The following is an 8,697-nucleotide window of genomic DNA, read 5'->3' as shown; positions in this document are numbered from 1 at the left end:
ATCCGGATGAGCACCTCAGTAGAGAAAGCCAAAAACTGACTGTCATGATAAAGTGCGAGACTGGTCAGCCACTCGATGACTCAACGGAATCTTCAGGATTCCTCCGCATTGACGAAGGGCCGTTTCCCGGTCATGTACGTACGCGCCCCGTATTCGAACGAGCGCAGAAGTAGCAGGGGCTATATAGTAGCCCCACAGTCAACTCCTATAGCTAAGTAAAAGTGTTAAAGCAATATAGTCTGATTGCCTCGTTCGCTGCGCTACTACCTCCTTAATGGACCAAGACGTTGGATCAAGTGTGAATACACATTTTTTGCTAACACCCCCGCATTATATGCGTGGGGGCGGAAGCCGACGACTGCAAACTTTCAGATTATATACATATCTATATAAACGGCTGCACAGGAGGCATCATAAATACTTTCAGGCAAAAGTATAAATATAGCCTTGATAGCTCAATAAAACATTGTTTTTACAATGGGAGTACATGCCACTAGAACATAATATTCTTCGAGCACTGAGCCTCTATCGAACAAGCGCCTTCAAGAACTTCTTCAAAGTAGTGCTCGGCAGCCACTCGGCCCACGACCGAACCATGTGTTGCAACAGTGGTGGCCTCCATCTCCGCCGAGTATGTCTTGACACGGGCAAAGGCCATCCGTGCACCCTCTATGCACGCCGACCTCTTCATAGCATCGATGTGCGGCATGACACCAAGGAATTGTTGCACTAAACTAAAGTAACTATTCGGCCTTGGCCCTCCCGGCCACAGATGATCCACAACAGACCTCATGGCAAGTCCGACAACCTATGGAGCTCGGCCCACTCGGCCATTTGCTCATTCAACAGCAGCGGACGCACTGGAGCATGGAACTATGACCAGAACAGCTTTTCCACTTCGCGATCTTTTTGATCCTTGAAGTACTCGGCCGCATCAACAGCACTTGCCGCCAAATCCACATAAGCGTCCGCAAAACTCCATAGTTGATCAAGAGGTGCATACTTCGGATCTCCGAACTTAGTCCGCAACAAAAAGGGCTTCCCAGCAGCGATATCTCCGGCTTGATGCAGCTCCTCCTTCGTCGCTCGTATTTTGGAACGGGCTTCCTTGGATGCTACCATGGCCTTCTCCAGGTCCGTCGCCTTCGCACCGTTTTCTTCTTCAAGAAGCTGGTAACGGTCGGCGACATCTTTCAACTCAACGGCCATTATGGCCATTCTTTCCTTGCTCTGACAATGTGCAGCCTGTTCGGCCGTCAGCTCTTCGACCGCCTTTAGAGTGGCCGCATCTCTATTCCTGGCTTGCTCCTTGGCCCGGGCAAGTTCCGCCCGAAGGGTCTCCACGGTGGCAGCTCCATCTGCAGTCACAACATATTAAAGATACTGGCATCATGCTCCTCTTACTATGTGTTGATCACCGGAGAAATCACTTACCCTATGCCTCGTCAAGCCGTTTGTTGACAAGCATGATGTCGGCATCCGCCACATCAAGTTGCTGCTTTAGCTTGGCAAACCCATCAGTCCGGCTAGCCACCGGAGCTTCAGCCACCTGCACATAAAGGCGGTCTGGTTATTACCTGAGACAATGATCCTCTGTTTGCCGCCGTTTTCAACGACAACGAGAGTCTCAGGGGCTACTATCTGCATAGGGCACACCTAACGTGTGTGGTACCGTCAAAAACATACACTATTTCACGTACCTCAAAGCCTTTCAGCAAACTCATAAAAGCTTCATGCAATCCACTTTCAGCGGATGAAATCCTTTCAACTACCGTACTCATTAGCGTACGATGCGCTTCTGAGATGGCTGCTTGCTCCAGAAGATCCTTCAGTACGTCTGAACGCACATTATACGGTTCCGGACTCTTTCTGTTGCTCTCTTAAAGAGCTGAATACTAAGGACTCTGGGTGGCCAAGGAATTACCCCCTGGCCTTGGCGGATCAGGAGAAACCCTCTGTGATGACACTTCGGGGTCGCCCGCCTCATGAGGCGGGGTGGCAAGGGGAGGTGTTTCGCTCTCCATCATCTCCGGAAGAAGATCCCCCGAAGACGAACTCTGTCGAGAAGGGCTACAATCCGAACTACAAGATATAAGCTTCGGTAATTGTCTTCATAAGTAAGGTAGGATATTTTCACTACTAAGTACTTTTTGATTACTTACAGCTCGGTAGAGGGCTGATTCCCTTGCGGACACTGTGCGGCAAGGGTACCCCCCGGGGCAGGACCCTCTGGCGAAGATTTCTTCCCTCGTTTGGAAACCTCTGTTTCCGGATCTTCAGAGGTGGTCCTCTTCCTTCCTCGGGGAGAGGGAATGTCAGATTCTTCTCCCTGGTTATCCTCCTTCGCAGAGGCGCTCATTCCCCCGGTTGGGACGAGTAGTGAGTGAGGCCCGCTTCGGCCTCTTTATGCCCCCCTTTATCTTCCTTCGAGGGCACCTGATAAGGCGCCGGATCCAGCATTCTGTCCAGTACTGGATTGGCCAAGCCCTCGGGAAGGGGGGCAGGACACCTGATCATCTTCGCCTTTGTTATCCTGTCCTGGTCAAAGAGCGACTTTTCAGAATGATGTTATGATAAATAAGAGAAATAGCATGTTCGGCCATGGAATTACTTACTTGGGTATCCGGGCGATTACAGCTCAGACCCGCATCCTCGGTGGTGTCCGGACACTTTATTTGTGATCTGAAGAACAACTTGTACATCTCCTCGAGCGTCATGCCGAGGAAGTGCTGAATGATTCGCGGTCCCTCCGGGTTGAACTCCCACAGATGGAAAGGACTACGTTTGCAAGGCGGGACCTGGCGAACTAGCATGACCTGCATCACCGTGACCAGGTTGACGTCTCTCTCAATGAGATCTCGGATGCGGCTCTGCAATATCGGCACATCCTTTACTGGACCCACTACAAGAAATCTGTTAATCTATGACGGATTTCCGGTGACGTTCCAGAATTCCGTCACAGTCGATGACGGTTTTTCTGATCCGTCATGATAACCGTCACCGACCAGCAAGATACGAATGAGGCCAGAAAACATTGACCACTTCATGACAGACATCAAGATGCCGTCACAAAAACTAGCACAGATCGACTAGTTGGACCTAGCTTTTTTCCTTTATATGGTGTATATTCGGACCATCACCGATTGCTCCCCTTGTTTGACCCACATGTTGTTCAAACCAATCAGCCAGAGTGCATGCGGGTGCCCATTGTATGGCCCACATGTCAGTGTCAGTTGCTCTTGTAGAGTCGTGCATGCGGGTGCCCATTGTATGGCCCACATGTCAGTGTCAGTTGCTCTGGTAGAGTCCTTGGAAGTAATAATACGAGAAAAATGCGCTCGTGGCTACTGTGTAGCCCATCAGCAAATAGTAATGGGCGTAAAGTGTTGGTCCCACACGTCATTACAACTGAGAGAAATAATAGCAAAATTAATTGGCACAATGGAGAGTAGAACCTGAGACCTAATGAATAACCTGGTGAGCATCAAACCATCAGACTACAAGTCAATCGCCGATAACACTGAGCTAGAAATATATATTATCACAATCCACGTACGTCTCGGACAGGGCGCATAGCTGGGCCAGCCCAACTATGTTGTGTACATATTTTAATAAAAAAAAAGACTTGCGCGATATTCCTGGTGCATTTTCTATCTTTTTCCTTTTTTACTTTCCAACTTTGTGCTTATTTTTAAATTTAATTTTTCTCGTATAAAAATTGCAAATATTGTGTATTTAAAATATTTATTTATTTTCATTATTTTGTACCTTGAAGTGCCAAACATGAAATTTTCCTAAACTGTACATGAATAAAAACTATTCACTGTGTATTAAAAATTGTTGTGTAAATATATGTATATTTATTCAGGACCAAAAGCATGCACAATTATTACACGTCTAACATTTCTAAGAACACATTGGATATTTTATAAAAATACATGTCATTTTTATTAATGCATGGCGAACATTTTTCGAAAACACATCGATAATTTTTTAATACGTATGAGACATTTCCCAAAAACATGTTGACCATTTTTTTCAAATGCACTAATACTCTATTAAAGTATTATTATGGTACTGGTAAATTTATTGTATTTATTTTTTCAAATGGGGAAAAAATAAAATCAACAACAAATATAGACATGAACTTGGAAAATAAAAAGGAAACCGGTAGAAAAGGAACGCCAGAAAATTGCTTGAACCCATAAAAAATGTTTAGAAAATTGGTTTGAAAAATCATATTTTTGCTAGCAAGTCTATGTTTAGGCCTTATGCAAGAAAACGAAAGAAAAGCTAATCATGAGGATGCCAAGACACGACCCCGAACATGTGGTTTACCCTTTTTAAAATTCTGAAAAATGCAAATGGACTATGGAAAAGATGAAACTTGGAATGGTGACCCCATATGACACCCGGAGGCTGTGGTAAAAAAATTTGTAGGTCTTGCGAAACTTATGACATACACTGCTTAGATACCGGACCATCTTCGAGAAAGAATCTAGGTTTCTAGAGCCAACAGGGCGGGTTTCAACATGAAGCAATCACTACCTCATGGGTTGGCCTTAAAAAATTTCTACTCAACATACACCGTTACATAAAACCATGTCAAAATTTGGCACTTTTTGGTTTCCTTTGCTATATTTAAGTCATTTAGTGCATTTTCTAGGCATTTAATGAATATAATTCAATATTGAACTACATGTGTATGAAAAAGTTAACAAATTTGGTTTGAAAAATCATATTTGTGTTATAATGTCCATGCTGAGTCTTTATGCAAGAACATGAAAGAAATTCTAAACATGAGGGCGACAAGACACGACCACGAGCATGGACTTTACCCTTTTTTATTCTGAAAAATGCAAACGGAGTCTTAAAAACCAGAAATTTGGCATAGTACCCTCACATGACAGCCAAAGCTTTTCATAAAAATTTGAGAAGGATTTGCAGAAATTGTGACATATGATGCTTAGTAACCGCACCATCTCCAAGAATGAATCTAGGTTTCGAGAGGCAACGGGCCAGGTTTGAAGGCGAAGCGATCATGCTTCATTCGTTGGCATTGAATTTTCTATACACTCAACATACATCATTACATTATTTATGTCAACACTTGGCATTTTTTGGGTCCATTTGCTATATTTTAGTCTTTGCTTGCATTTCTAGACATTTAATGAATATAATTCATCTTTGAAATGTAGGTGCATGAAAATGTTTACAAAATTTGTATGAAAACTCATTTTTGTGTTAGCAAGTCTATGTTTAGGCCTTATGCAATAAAAATGGAAGGAATTCTAAATATGAGGGTGCCAAGAAACGACCCCGAACATGGAGTTTGCCCTTTCTTCTATTCTGAAGAATGCAAACAGAGACTAAAAGAAACGAAATTTGGCATGGTGGCCTCATGCGACACCGAGAGGTTGTGGTAAAAAATTGAGAAGTTTTTGCAAAAGTTGAGACATACGCTTCTTAGAAACCGGACATTCTCCGAGAAAAAACTAGATTTCAAGAGGCAACGGGTTAGGTCTGAAGGTGAAGCGACCACTACTTCATCCGTTGTCCTTGACATATTTTCTACACTCAACATACACCATCACATAATACATTTTGAAGTTTGGAATTTTTCGAGGTCCATTTGCTATATTTAACTCATTTGGTGCATTTTTAGGCATTAAATGAACATAATTAATTTTTGAACTACATGTGAGTGAAAAAGTTGTCGAAGTTGTTTTAAAAAACACATTTTATGTTAATGAGTCTATACGTTCCTATAATTAAATTTGTGTTAATAGCAAAATTAGTTTGAAAAAAAAATATTTGTGTAAGCGCCCGTCTATTAGTTATTTGAAGAATATAAAACATAGTTTTTGCATAAAATGTGTCTATGTAAATTCAAATTGTTAATGGGAACATAAAAAATATTGGCCTATTATACATTTATTTAGGCATGCCAAAAAGAATATTCCAGATCCAAATGAAAATAAGCCCACATGCTTTTTTTAGTTTGTTGTCCACCTCATGTGCAACTACACTTGCATGTCCTTTCGGCCAAAATATAGTTCGGTTTCTAAGCTTTCGGAAATGTGCATGCCTTACAGAGCAATCTATAGTCCGCATTTTTTGAAGTTACCTAAAATTTTAACACAACACATGAGGTATGGATAGGGCCCCATACTAGTTTTCATAAATTTCTAACCAATTTAGATATTATGGTTGTTTTTTTTCCGATAGCTTGCAAATACAAGTTCGAATTATCGCTAACAAATAGTCTATATTTTCATCTATCTATAGGACATAAGCTAAAATGAAAATATACATCTTTACATATAGTTATTTTTGAAATTTTAAACCTTATTTAAGCTACATGTGGTTCAGAATGGATTTATTTTTAATAGTAATGTGTAAATCCATTTAAAGTATAGAACTATTAAATCATATAAAAACATTAAACAACTACAGAATATCATATAAGTAGATATTACATGTAAATGTTGTATTGTGGTACATATAGGATAATTTTTTTTGCAAGTTACTTTACAAGGGTACCTTAATTTGTTAACAAAAATAGAAAAACAAATCAAGGCCGGCTTCACTCCGCTGGGGTGAATCACACAAAAGCCCACTAAACGTTCACAAGGCGTGTATCTGGCATGAGGCAAATCCTACGTTCTGATTGGTTGTTCCAACCCTCCCACGGATCGCAGGCAGCCACCGTCCGATCCTCCCGTATCCAACGGCAGAGAAACCTCCCCCTCTTTCTTGTGTTTCCTTCGATCCACCCACGAGACGCCACTTTTCTTCCACCTGGGAGGAAGTGGATCTCTGTCGGCCTCTTCCAGATCCTCCAATCCTCCGCCCTCCCCATCCATGGCCGCTGCCACTGCACCAAGAAAAAGGCCGGCAGCCACCGCAACCTCGCCGTCCATGGCCGTCTTCCTCTCTGCATCCCGCATCCGCCGCGTTAGCTGCCGCTGCAACCTCTTTATCCACGACCATCTTCCCCTCTGCATTCCGCAACGGCCATCTGCCTCCGCGACGTTAGCCTCGTCTCGCAGGCGAGGACGCCCCTGAAGGCGGACCTAGTGCTCGCGACGCCGGTGCCGTTGCTGCGGATGGTGACCATCTTGCTGCACGGAGCGACAAGGTCCCTCGTGGGCGTGGACAAGCTGGATGGGCTGGGCGCGATGACTACGGGCGCGCTCAAGGTCCCGCTTCAGCCTCAACCTAACGACGCGCCTGGTGGAGTTCCACCGCATCGGACCGGCGGGATCCTTGGCAGGCTGTGAGCCGTAGTTCCACCAGGCCACCAGGTTTACCTCCGCCTGGATGCTCAAAAAAAAACCTCCGCCTGTTGCTTTTGACTTTTCCATCCGTCCATTTTTGTTTTTTCGAGACGTTCTTGGGGCTTCTCAACATGCAGGTAATACAGGCTCTATGGAGTCTTCATCGGTGGAGACAGTGCCTTCCAGGAGCATGGTTCTAGGCAAGATGGTTGCAAAAATGGGGTCTCTCTCCGATGACTTTGGCGAGTACGGCCGAATCGGTGGCCATAAAGACACTGGAATTAACCAAAGTTAACATATGGCGAGCGCCCCGGCGCCTGAGGAGCTGTAGAGTAGCTTAGTTTTCTCCACAAGATGTTTGTAATTTTAAGTTTTTAGGGATTTTTTGCTCCTGTAGATGTGTATTTTCCGGTTTGTTTATGTAACCTTTGTTTAATTTAATGAAATGAGCATATTTTTTTTTCTGACAATCATATTGGATTAAAATTTCCATGGACCAAGAGAAAGAGATGAGATTAGAGGTGGGTTTTTTTGTTGAGACATGACCGCTTGTAGTGAAGTAGTGGGCCTTGGACCGACCATAGTTTAATGGGCCAAAGATTTAATTGGGTTGATTGCTATATGGGCCGTCACTCTTGGATATAATCGAAATTGGTGGGCCAAATTTTAACTGGGCTGATTTCTACATGGGCTGCCATGTTAGATCTATGTCTGATGACGTGGCAAACATGTTAACGCCGTTAGAGGCATGTCCGTTAAGCATGCCTGAAGCAGATCCATGACGGTCAAGAACCGTCAAGGACGGTATGGTGTCAAATTATGACGCGATATACATGATAAATTTCAAATCCGTCATGCATGGGCACCCATGACAGTTTTCCGCTGATCCATGACAGATTAGTACCGTCACGTATTAACATATTTCTTGTAGTGACCCCAGTTTAGCCCCACGCTGATCCATGACGTCAGTTGTGGTGGGGGGCCCGAGCGAAAAACAGAGACGGCTGCCCACTTGGCACTTCGGGGAGCTGTGATATAAAACCACTCCCGCTGCCACAAACTGGACACCTCTGGGAAGGAACCCTCTGGCCATGGAGCATCAGCGCTTTTGCTTATTACGGCACCTCCACACTCTGCGTGCCGCCCCTCGATCATCTTCGGCTTCACATTGAAGGTCTTGAGCCATAGGCGGAAGTGAGGGGTAATGCGGAGGAAGGCCTCACATACGACGATGAACGACGAGATGTGAAGGAGGGAATCTGGGGCCAGATCGTGGAAATCCAGCCCATAATAGAACATGAGTCCCCTAACAAAGGGAACTAGAGCGAGGCCTAGTCCTCGGAGGAAGTGAGAGACGAACACAACACTCTCGTTGGGTTCGGGAGTGGGGATGACCTGCCCTCGGGCGGGCAGCCTA

This window comes from Triticum aestivum, chromosome 3A (genome assembly GCF_018294505.1).
Source record: "Triticum aestivum cultivar Chinese Spring chromosome 3A, IWGSC CS RefSeq v2.1, whole genome shotgun sequence".
Lineage (NCBI taxonomy): Eukaryota > Viridiplantae > Streptophyta > Magnoliopsida > Poales > Poaceae > Triticum > Triticum aestivum.
This window is presented reverse-complemented; position numbering follows the sequence as displayed.